Genomic DNA, 12,740 nt, shown 5'->3' with positions numbered 1-12,740 from the left:
GATGATTTATTTACCGGTGACAGTTCTGCTCAGGGGTAGAACTGCCCTGGTTTGCTGACTGGTTCATTCATTTGTCTTTGTTGGCAGTGCAGGCCCCGTGGGATCCCCATCTCAGCTCCTGCCAACGCCTTATTCCTTCTGGATCTCGCTGCTCACATGGAGGGGGTAGGCACGAGGTGCTCGTGGTAGGTTTGCCTCCCCACCAGCAGACGCACCCTCTTGGGTCTGCTTCGGGTGGGGAGGTCCCAGGGGTGGTGCTGGAGGTGGAGGGCATCCGTGGCATTAGAGAAACCACGTCTTACAATCGTGGACCTTTTTAAGATGCGACAGGAGTCAGATTGCTCTGGGCTCAAATACTGTCTCTGCTATTTATTAGTTGTGTGGCCTCAAGCAAATGGCCTGACCTCTCTGATCCTTGAATTCCTCGTCCGTTATGAGGGAATAATAATACCCATTTCCCTCTATCTCGTGAGGATAGAATACCTAAAGCACCTGACACATAGTAAAGTGAGCCTGACATATGTAGGAAGCTCTTAATAAAAGGCACCTATTATTCCTATCTGTATCCTCATTATTATTCCCCTGGGCTCACAGCTGGTCCCTGGAGAAAAGGGGGTGTTTCCTTTAGGCGTTTGAGATACCAGAGCAGGAAGCAACTTACAGGACAAGCCAGAGAACTGGGTTGAAGATCTGACTCCCTATACTTTCTCTACGTGAGATCTTTTTTTTTTTTAAGTTTATTTTTATTTTGAGAGAGAGAGGGGGAGGGGCAGAGAGAGGAAGGGGAGAGAGAGAGAGAGAGAGAGAGAGAGGGAGAGAGAGAGAATCCCAAGCAGATTCCACAGTCAGTGCAGAGCCCCAACACAGGGCTCAAACTCACCAACCTCGAGATCATGACCTGAGCCGAAAGCAAGAGTTGGACACTCAACTGACTAAGCCACTCAGGTGCCCCTTATCTGTGTGAGATCTTGAGGCAAGGTACTCTGAGCCTCCGTGTTCCCCATCTGTAAAATGGGGATAATAAAATGAGCTACGTCATGGAAAGTATCCGGCCTCAGGGGCATTTCACGAAGATCCATTTTCTTCTACCTTGCAAAATGCTTTACAATTTACAAAGGGTCGTGACAGTCATTATGTGATTCCCACCGAGACACTGGAGCCCCATGGATGGATCATAATCCCTGACTCATGGAAGCTCAGGGGCTCAGGGAAGTGAGGCCAATTGTCCCAACTCGTATTCATTCATTTATGTAACAAATATTTATGGAGTGTCTGCTGCATACCAGCTTCTGATATGTCAGTGAACAAAACAGGCAAAAAATATCCTTATCTTCATAGAGCTTACATTCTAGGGGTGCAACACAGACAACAAACAATGGAAATAATAAATGCATAAATTAGATAACATGTTAGAAAATGACAAGTCTCGGGTGCCTGGGTGGCTCAGTCGGTTAAGCGTCTGACTTCAGCTCAGGTCATGATCTCACAGTCCGTGAGTTCGAGCCCCGCGTCGGGCTCTGTGCTGACAGCTCGGAGCCTAGAGCCTGCTTTGGATTCTCTGTCTCCCTCTCTCTCTCTGCCCCTCCCCTGCTCATGTTCTGTCTCTCTCTGTCTCAAAAATAAATAAAAACATTAAAAAAATTTTTTTTAATAAAAAAAAAAGAAAATGACAAGTCTTATGGAAAAAATAGATCCTGATGAGGGGGCTCAGGAATGATGGATGAAGGAGAGGTGGGCTGTAGTTTTAAAGAGGGAGTCCAGGATGAGCCTCAAGAAGAAGGTGACAGCTGAGCAAATGCTTGAAGGAGATGAGAGTGCCAGCCACGCAGAAGGAGGAAGAGAATTCCAGGAAGAGAGAAGAGCATATGCAGAGGCCCTGAGGCAGCAGTGTGCCTGAGGTGTTCACGGAAGAGCAAGGGGTGGAGTGGGGAAAGTGGGAAGGGGTGAGGTTAGAGGGGCACAGAGGTAATGCAATGTATGTGCAGAGAGAATCCTTTAGGACTTTGTAGCCATAATAAGGACTACAGCTTTTATTCTGAATGAATTAAGGAGTTTAGGAGGGTTTGAATAAAGTTGAGTCATGATCTGAGTAATATTTTCCCAAGATCACTCTGACTGTCGTGGATGAATTGACCGTGGGGTATCCAGCAGCAGAGGGATGTATAAACAAAATGTGGTGTATCCATACAATGAGATATTATCCAGTCATAAGAAGGAAGTTCTGGCACCTGCTACGGCAGGGACGAACTTGAAGACATGACGTGAGGTGACAGCAGTCAGACACAAAAGGACAAGTATTACAGGATTCCACTTCTATGAGCTATCTAGAGGAAGCTCATTCACAGAGATAGAGTGTAGGTTAGAGATTACCAGGGACCGGAGGAAGGAGAATGGAGAGCCAATCGCTTAACGCCTACAGAGTTCCATTTGCAGTGATGAAGAGGTTTTGGAACTAGATAGTGGTGATGGTTGCATTATTTTTTTTTTATTTATTTGTTTTGAGAGAGACAGAGACAGTGTGAGTAGGGGAGGGGCAGAGAGCGAGGGAGAGAGATTCCCAAGCAGGCTTCGGGCTGCCAACGCAGAGCCCGGCACGGGGCTCGAATTCTCGAAACCGTGAGATCATGACCTGAGCCGAAATCAAGAGTCGGAGGTTAACCTATGGAGCCACCCAGGTGCCCCATGACGCTTGCATTATTAATTCTGTGCATTGATGCCACTGGACTGTGCACTTGGGTTAAATGGCAAATTTTGTTATGTATTTTATTTACCACCATGAAAATATTTTTAAAAAATTGTGGGCACAAGGGTGGAAGATGCTGTAGCATCTGTGGGCTCAGATCACGGTGGAGGCAGGTCAGAGGTGTTCAGATGCCCACACACTTGGGACTTGCGTGTTTCCTGACAGGTTCCAGATAGAGCTAGTGATTCCCAGGGCCATGCTGGAACCCGGGTCTCCGGAACCTTCCCTAGGATCCCAGGACCACACAGCGAGTGTTTTGTGCTCACTGCGGGTCACACGCTCCCAGCATCCCAAGGCTTTCCACTCCTGGTCGCCCTGCCAAGACTGGATGTTGGATGGCTCTGGGTCCTTTCGGGGCACATAGTGGTAACTAGGTAGAGGAGAGGTTCTGGGCTGGAGCCCTTGCGGACGTCAGTGGCCCCCAACCACCACCACATCCTGGACTCGCACCAGTCCTGCCCTGGAAGCTATCTAGGAGTTGGCAGGTCCCCTCTGTTTGTTGCATCACTCTGGTTGTCTAGGAGATTAGCCCAGATTAGGAACTGGGTGGAGCAAAGTGGATCAGATGAGCTCACGGACAACACTGTTGCTGTTTGCATGGGGGACCTTAGTAACCGGCCAGAAAGCGCTTGGCCCAAATCTTGTTCCTCCTGAATTCGGGCACATGGACAGGGGCTCCTGGGAGAACTGAGCATGGGTTATGGGCTCAGACAGTCCCACGTTCAAATTCCAACTCTGCTTCCTACTTCCTGTGTGACTTTGGGCAGATTGCTTCTCTTGTGATTCCCCATTTTCCTCCAGTTGAGGATACTACCCACCTCTGGGACTTCTAAGGACTTAGTGATAAGCAGGTGGATGAATGTTGTAAAGTGACCACACCTGGACAGAGAAGACTCATGTGACAGAGGACGTCAGAGTATGTACAATGCCTGATGACCGGCTGATAAGAAGGGGTGTGTGTTAATGCCTTGCTCTAAAGTGGCAGAGGAAGGGAGGGAGTGGTCTGCAAGAAGAGACACTGAATTCTTTTTTGCAGGTGGGGAGTTTGAGAAGCCCCTGCACGCAAATGTCCAGGAGGCATTTGGAGCTCCGGAGAGCTGATCTGGGCCAGAAATGGGTGTGCCAGCTTAGACGAGATGGCTGGGGCTACGGAGTGTGTAGAATAATCCCAGGGAGACTCACAGGGAGCTTAGGACAGGGTTCCCAGTGTCACTGGATCCGTGGGATGGTTCCAGGAGACAGAGGCTCAACGGAAGAGGCGGGAGGACTTTCCCAGTGTCACGGAAGGAGTCAGTCATCGAGCTGGACTAGATGTCCGGGTTTCACCTTGCAGTGGAAATGCCCCTCACCTGCCGTCCGTCCCTCTCCCTCTCTCTGTCCCTCTCCCTCTCTCTGTCCCTCCCCTTCTCTCTGTCCCTCTCCCTCTCTCACTATAATAGCAGCTGATGTTTGTCATTTTCAAGTGAAAGAAATAGACTCCGCCTAATTCAGGGGAAAAGGATGTGGTGTAACTCAAATAATTGACAGGAAAGCTAAGCACTGGACCCCAGGAAGGCCAGGAAGGGGGCCACTCCAGGGATCTAGGAAGTAAGAAAAATGAACATCTCTTCAGGGGACTGTCACTGGGATGAATCAGCTTCAGCTACTTCCCATCCCAGAATCTTTGCAAAAATGTCACATTCCCACGAGAAAGGCCTTGATAGGTTTAGCTTGGGACAGGGCTCTTTGATGGAAAGTCCCTGCAAAGCTACACATAATCACGAGCTATTGAGGGGCTGAGACCAGAGGAAAGGGTCACAGATGCTGCCAGGCAGAAGCCCTAGGTAAGCACCCCAGGGACCTGCACAGGGCCCTCCGGGGCTTCCGGTACGGAGACTTGAGCACAGATGCATGTGATGGGGCAACATGATTCATTCATCACTACCCACCTAGGCCTGGCAGGGCCCCAAAGGTGGGACAAGGTAGTTTTAACGAGAGGAGGAAGCACAAAACAAGACCTCAGCCATGCAGACTAGTCATTAGATCGAGGGCCGGGTAGGGGAAGGCGTCTATATTGCCAGGAATTGCTTAACTCATTTATTCTTATATCTTAACTCATTTATTCCCCACCGCAGCTCTACAGGACATTCTCTCATCACCCCTATGTCATTGCCCGCAAGCCAGAGGCACAGAGACGTTAAGATCTTCTCCCAGGCTCACCCAGTAAATGGTGGAGCAGAATTCAAACTAGGGCAGTCCCTGTATGCAGACTGTGTACATGATTTCTCCATATGGTCTGCAAATGCCACGTTGTAGGAGAGGAAGTGAAATCTGTATCAGGTGATGCATTACATCAAAGCATCCCTTACAAGAATCGAGTCTTAGATTTAACCACTCGGTTTGCTTTTCGTTGTCTCAAAGGCAATACATTCTCTATGCAGACTATTTGGAAAACCCAAAAACACACAAAGGAAAAAAAAATAAGTTGAACATCCACCTTCTTCAAAAAAAAAAAAAAAAAACCCAAAACACCTTATTTTTAATGTTTATTTAATTTTGAGAGAGAGAGAGAGAGAGCGCGCGCAAAAACAGGGGAAGGGCAGGGAGAGAGGGAGACACAGGATCCAAAGCCGGCTCCAGGCTCTGAGCTGTCAGCACAAAGCCCGACGCGGGGCTCCAACTCACAAGCCGTGAGGTCATGACCTGAACTGAAGTCGGCCGCTTAACCAAATGAAGCCACCCAGAGGCCCCCCAAAATAACAACTTTTACACAAATTTATAACAACTGAATAACTAAAAAGCAGCTGCAATTTTCTTTTTCTTTTAAATGGACTATCATCCATACTGATTATCTGAGGCCAGCTTTCCCCGTGTGCTATTTCCGCAACACTAAATCATCTTCAGGAGCGTGAGAGTTAATGGCTGCGTACTTGTTCCCAATGTATGGAAGGACCATCATCTGTCTACCGAACCCCGTACCTTGAGCCATTTTGTCATTTCCAATTCTTCGTGAGTTTAAATGCAGCAGACGCTGCCAGCGGTCTGCTCAGATTTCCTCTACACCTTTTTCTGTCTGTGCACACCTCGCCAGGCTGCTGGGTACTCTTGTGACACAGATTTGCATCTGTGACTCTTTGCAGAACTGTCCTGGGGCTGCTAGGACCACTTTGCTCACAGGGTCAAGGAGCCTGATGTCTGCACACTCCACTCCCATCCTGGAGCAGACCTTAGCCAATGAGTGTTGGCATGCAAGAATTAAAGCCCAGATCCCTTGACTCAGGTTGAAACAGACTCTGATCTGTTCTAGGTTCCTTTACAGTGACAGCATGCCATATTCAGCCTACATAGATCACAAAAGACACGTCAGGCCTCCCTGCCTCATGCTCCCTCTGGGGCCACTTGCTCCGAGGGAAGCTAACTGCCTTGCCTTGAGGACACTCAACCAGCCTCATGGAAAGGCCCACATGGTGAGGGACAGAGGTCTCCAGCCAACAGCCATTACAGCGAGCTCAGAAGCAGACCCTCCGGCCCCAGTCAAACCTCCAGATGACGGCGGCCCCGGCTGACATGTTGACTCAATGTAATGAGACACCGACAAGAACCACCCGGCTGAACCTCAGCCAAATACCTGAACCTTAGAAACTGTACAATAATGTTTATTGTTTTAGGTCAGTACGTTTGAGGGCTAATCTGTTATCCATCAAGAGCTATGGGCTGTTCTTGCCTTTTGCAGCCCCCAATGCACATTGCCAGATTAAAGAAGGACATTTAAACAAATTTTTCAAAAATGTTTATTTTTGAGAGAGAGAGAGAGAGAGAGAGAGAGAGAGAGAGACAGAGCATGAGCAGGGGATGGGCAGAGAGAGAGGGAGACACAGAATCGGAAGCAGGCTCCAGGCTCCGAGCTGTCAGCACAGAGCCCGATGCACGGCTCGAACCCACGAACTATGAGATCATGACCTGAGCCTAAGTTGGCCACCCAACCGACTGAGCCACCCAGGTGCCCCTAAAGAAAGACATTTAAGTTGGTCTACCCCAGCACTTTCCAAAATTCTATGGCAGTTGAACACACCCCATTTCTTTTCCTTTTTACGGAACTCACTTGGGGAGCTGCCAATCTAGTGTGAAATCTTGGACGCACCCAGAGATTCTCAATTTCTGTCACTTCTGCAAAGACATTATTTGCCCTCCAACAACCGCGTCCGTGCCGGCTCAGATCTGAGGGTCTGACGGGCGCGTGTGTGCGCACAAGCATGCACAGCTATCGGCAGGAAGTTCTGTCATCCTGTCTGCTGTGGATTTTAGAAGCTGTCACTGTCAGGACCAGAACAAGCCCATCTGTCACGCAGCTCTGACAGAGCACAAACAGGCATAGGAAAAATGAAATCGTCCCGTGGTATCAGGTCACGAGGCATCCTCTCCAAGATAGCTGGCCACTGCCTTTCCTCTGCTCTCCCTGCTCTCCTGAGCCGCCGAGGTAGTATCCTCTGTAGTTAATAAACTTTTTGCTCATCTTCCCAGCCACCTTCTGGGGGATACTCAGGGTGGCAGCAAAGGAGTCCCACTTTACAGATGAAGACACAGAGGATTAAGGGTTCTGTCTTTTCCAAGATACACGTCTACTTGGACGCCAGAAACTCTTACCCCTTCGCCCGCCACCTGCTCCCTGGCTCAGGTAACACAGTGCTCTGGCACCAGTCTGCCGGAGTTTAAAACGGTCTTAGCTTCTGTGCCACTTCCCAGCTGCAGGACCTTGGGCATATTTCTGGATCATTGCAGTTTGGCTATAGATTAAATGGAAAACGGGAGGTGAAGGGCACAGACAACACCCATTTGGTAATTGCTATTGTTGTTAATACTCATCCTTGGGGTTTCCACCTTTGACATCAATTCTTCCTGTTAGCCCCTGATAACCCTCCCAACCTCTGTGGACAGAATCCAAGCTTCCTCTGGGCTCCTCCTGTGAGGCCCCTGTCCCAGCACCTTGTTCTCCAGTGGTTCCTAACCCTGGCAGCCAGTTAGAATCCCCCGGGGGAGCTTTTAAAAAATATCCACGCCGGGGCGCCTGGGTGGCTCAATCGGTTGAGCATCCGACTTCGGTTCAGGTCATGATCTCACAGTTTGTGAGTTCAAGCCCCGCGTCAGGCTCTGTGCTGACAGCCTGGAGCCTGCTTTGGATTCTGTGTCTCCTTCTCTCTCTGCCCCTCCCCCACTTGTGCTCTAACAATAAATAAATGTAAAAAAAAAATTAAAAAAACATATCCATGCCCAGGCTGCATTCCGCCCCCCGCCCCCCCCTGCCCCAGACCACTAACACCAGAATTTCTCGAAATGTTTCTAGAGCATGAGCTCACCCTTACCCTTCCCTTGGGCCAGTGAGAGGTGCTGGAGGCTGGGTGTCTGGGCTCCAGCCAAGGAGAGAATCTCAGCACCTCCGCTTGGGACCTGGAGGGGCAAAAGTGTGAAGCCAGCCAAGCAGGGTTCTGAGGGAACCTGCTTCCAAGTCTTCCAGGGAGGAAAATGCTACGGGCCAAACCGTCAGTGTGTTCTCGGCCCCTTCCCTCTGTCCCTCCCTCTGTGTTCTCTTTTTAAATGAACCCTCTCCACAGTTTTGCAAGATAACCCACACTAACAATGGTGCTGATAACAGGCCATGTTCTGAGCCTTTGCCGTGCCCTAAGGACTGTGCTGACAGCTGAAGGGGCTCCAACCCTCCTCCTCTTTCATTAAAAATGCCGTTTTCTCCTGATGTACAAGAACAGGTTCATTCTTAGGCAGGGAGTGCGCTTGGCCACTGAGGTTGTGGAGGTGTGGTGTCTCCTTTCTTCTAGAGCTCGGACAATGGAAGCTGATATCCCTCCAATGCCCCTCATTTCTGCTTTTCTTCTCCCAAATGGAGACCTTGAGCAGTGGGAGGCAGATGCTGGGAAAATGTCAGCTGCAGGTGCAGACTTCAGGGTCTCCAGTGGTTCAGTAACCCACCATGGGTCCCTGGAAGACCCTAGACTCAGTTTCTCAGGAGGGGCCGGGCTGAGGCCACCTGCTGCTCCTCGCTTACTGTGGCCTCGCCCTGCGCTAACGCCTGTGGGCTCAGCCTTTCACACACACCTTGGATCCTCATATCAGCCTCGCATCACGACCCTCCATTCTTGTGGGTGAAGAAACAAAACACTTGCAGAGGTCAAGTGACAAGGAGACACACACAGTGGTGTCTGAACGCAGATCCCTTCCAGCCCTATTGCTTCCTGATCTCAGAGTCCCTGCTCAGTCCTGCCCTGGAACCTGCTGTTTTCTTTGCTCACTCATTTATTGCCTGAAACCCCATTACACCCATGAGGGCGGATTCCCACATCTGTCCTGTTCTCCAGGGTCTAGTACTGTCCCTGATACAGAGTAGGCTGGGCAGGGCGGGGTGATACTCCAAACCTTTAACAACCGGCAGGGCCGGGCACTGACTATTCAGAATGGCCACGGCTCCCAAGGCAGTTGCTTATTCCCAGAGGGACTCGAAGGGCAGGGGAGGTATCTGTGTTTTAGAATGGAGGTTTTGTGATTATTTGGTTATGGCAAAGCCACAAGATCAGGAGATGATGGACTGTTGAAAAAATTGCTCGTTATGCTCACAGGTCCCAAGAGGAGATGGCTTGTCACATTGCAGGGGGCCGTGTGGAGAAGCACCAGAGGCCGTTAAGAGGCAGAGGGAATGGGGAAATGTGAGCAGGAGTTTTCCCTGTGGTCTCTGCAGGAAGGAACAGGTGAGGCAGGGTAGACATGCTTAGGATGGGCTCGACCGAATATTTTCAGCCAGCTTTGGGGAGCAGGGGCTGTCTCTCAGTGTCTGGCACCTGACCTTGGACGATGAATGACAGCGAACGGCCGGTGGATAGTGGTTCAGAGCGTAAGGCTGGGATGAAGAATGTGGTCGGTATGGGCTCTGGATTCATTGGTTTTCATACAAAAAGTGTGCCTTCAGGTGCGCCCTTTACTACCTCTGGGAATTAGCCAAGCTTGTGTGGGGGGGAGTCCCCAGGCAAGTCCCCAAGTGGTCAAAGCATCAGAATAAAAAGACATGCTTGAGACAGGCTAGGACAATGGGGTCACCTTAGAGGCTCAGGCAGTGTTGCTTATCAAGCGGTACTGAAGTATTTCAATATTTGGACACCTGTTGCCGCCGTACCTGGGCATACAGTTGAACTGGTGCCGACCTTGAAGAAAGGCACTCAGTGAATAGACCTTGAATCGCTGAATTGGGGGGGCTGGGCCTGGAGTGTCTCCCTTTCCCCATATCTCAGTTATCCTTGGAGAATAGTCACGGCAATGCTGTTGCACGCGGCTACCCTTCCCTTTCCCTCAGGAATCTCCAGGTAGAGCACCTCTGCTTGCACCCAGGAAGGCTTGGAGCTGGGGATCAGGTGCATTATTAGCCTTGCTGCAGACAAGGTGACTCGGCCAGCCCTCAGCAACCAGACAGCAGGTCCCCCAGCAGGCCTTGAGCCTTCCACCCCTTCGACAACTCCCAGGGTCCGGACATTGTGTGGGAAGGGACCTCCCAGCAGCCCCACCCCCTGCCAGCTCCAGGTGTTGGCTCATTTAAGAGACAGTATTGATTTTCACATTATGATGCACAACTCGTGAGGCCCCGGGTGGGGGGTGGGGGGTGGGGGGAGAGAGAAGCCAGCGCTGATTCCGGGAATTTATTTCAAGACACATTAATTTGTTTCTTCCCTTCAAGGTCAAATCAAGGCATCTCCATATATCACCATTGGCAGCCGCTGGCTGGCAGGCAGTTGGGAGGGGGCAGAGGTGGGGGCTGAGAATAAGGCTTCCTGAGAGCCAGGTCAAGGGAGTCCGGTGGGGAAGCAGGCTCCGGGCACCCCCTGTCCCAGCATCATCATCGAAGTGAGGGCTCAGGAACAACACTCTTGCATTTTGCTGGAGATCTCCTGCAAAGGGCCGAGTCATCTAGCTTGATGTCAAGGCTTGTGTCTTTAAGCTGGAAGCTCTCAGAACTGAGATCATGCCTTTGGCCCAATTTTCCAGGGTGACCTACCCTCGCCATTCATTTGTTCACTACACATTTATTACTTGATGTCCCGAACATTGCACTTAGCACAGCAGACACAGAGGGTGGGCTTCCCACTCTCCCCACTCGGGGTCCCCCTGTTCATGAGCCCGGAAGTGGCAACCGTGGAAATAATGGCTTCATTTTCCTCCCTCCGTCACCAGACCCTCACAGTGTAAAGGCACCCACTATGCTGTGTCACTCGTGGTAGGTGCCCAGTAAATATTTGTTGAACAAACATCAACGGAGTAGAAATTTTCCTCCTCCCATCCTTGAAAGTAGGGCAGTTAGGGTTACTTTTGGTTTTTATGATTGTTATTACTTCTCCCGCTGCACAGACACCCAAGCTGTTATATGGTGTGCTGTATGCGGGTAGGGGTAAGTGAGTGGGGGCTCTGGCCAGCCTGGTGGGAGTCTGAGCTGAGACCCTAAAGAATTAGCCAGTGAGGAGGGTGAATTAGCCAGAAAGGAATCATGGAGAGAGAGAGAGAACAGTGTATCCAAGGTTCTAGTAGCAAAGAGAGGGCTTGTCTGGTTGGAGGAACAGAGGGGAAGTTAGGTGGGGCTGGAGGGTGTGGGTAAGGGGCTAAGGTAGGGCAGAGAGAGATAGCCCAAGGACAGATCCCATAATGCCTTGCAAGTCTCACATAGTGGCAGGTACTCAATCCATCCAACAATGGGGAACCATAAAAAGATTTTAAAAAGGGCATGCCTTTCATCTGGGCTCATGTGTTTTCTTCTGCTGGTGAGGCCTCTCCCCCCAACCCTACCCCTACCTGCCCAAGTCATACAACCCTGCCCGTATTCAAGTCTGACAGGTTCTCCCCCTCTTATGATTACCCGTCATCCCTCTCCTCCTCCCCCTGCAAAGCCCCAACTTGAAATATCATCTCTCTCTTCTTCCCACAAGGTGACGGACTCACTGAAGCCACCCTTACATTTTCTTTGTCGAGAGAAAGGCAGCACGAGGTAATATTTCATAGTAAGTCTGGAGTCAGATTGCCTGGGCCCCCTACTTACCAGGTGTGTGATCTGGGGTAGCGCCCTTAACCCTTCTATGCCTCGGCTCCCTTATCTGTAAAGTGGAGAGGAGGGTTGAACATGCCGCATAGAGTTGCTGAGCAAGAACACCGATTACACACAGGAGGCACTAACATGGTGTCTGGTACACAAGAAGGAGTTAAGTGAGGGACAGGCATGCTTTTATCTGCCTGTTTGTTATGGATCTGTGAGCTGCTATGGGCAGAAATTGTGGCTCGTTGTTTACTATATGCTTGGCTCCTAGCACAGGACTCAGCAAGTAGGTGCTCGGGAAATGTTCACTGACTTCCGCTGTCATTTGTGGGTTTAGAGATGCCCTTGAAAATCAGCCCAGGAGCTCCTCGTTAATTCTTCCAAAAGCAATCATCTAGGTTCGAGTTCTGTTGTTATCCTGTGACTTACCAAAGCCACTTAGCGTCAGCTTTTTCATTGCAAAATGGATGTCTACTTCTCAGGGTTGTCATGGGGATTAAATGGGACTGGCTCCAGGGACAGAGCATGTGGCCCAGTTTTGGTCAATGAGATTAAAAAAAAAAGTCTTCTAAGAGCGTCTGGAAAATATCTTGTGCACTTATAAAAAAGAAAGTCAGAGGAGAAGACCTTTTTTTTTTACCCCCACCTTTTCTTTCTATGTGTTGTCACGCGAAGATGAGATGACTGGAGCTGCTGCAGCCATCTTGCAAACATGAGGACAGATCTTGTAGACCTGTCAGAGATGGCAGAGGAAGAAGATCTCTGGGCTCTTCATGGCATAAGAACTGAAAAAGTAGCTCTGAAATCAGTCACCCCTAGACGTCTTACAAAGTTAGACACAGATGTTTATGTCATTTAAACCACTCCTCGTTGGGTATCACTGCTTGCAGCCACAAGCATTCCTAATTGATATTGGGTATCTAAGTGGCATAGCATTTAGTT

General features: G+C 50.0%; 1 long non-coding RNA gene across 1 annotated transcript; it reads left to right on the top strand.

Annotated features, from left to right (window-relative positions):
- Positions 1 to 3,307: 3,307 nt before the first annotated feature.
- On the top strand, positions 3,308 to 12,643 carry LOC132665049 (uncharacterized). Its single transcript, XR_009603938.3, has 4 exons — positions 3,308 to 3,696; positions 9,349 to 9,477; positions 11,695 to 11,753; positions 12,474 to 12,643. It is a non-coding gene; the product is annotated as an uncharacterized LOC132665049 (long non-coding RNA).
- The last annotated feature ends 97 nt before the right edge of the window (positions 12,644 to 12,740 follow it).

This window comes from Panthera onca, chromosome D3, assembly GCF_046562875.1.
Source record: "Panthera onca isolate mPanOnc1 chromosome D3, mPanOnc1 haplotype 2, whole genome shotgun sequence".
Taxonomy (NCBI): Eukaryota; Metazoa; Chordata; class Mammalia; order Carnivora; family Felidae; genus Panthera; species Panthera onca.
This window is presented reverse-complemented; position numbering and strand designations above follow the sequence as displayed.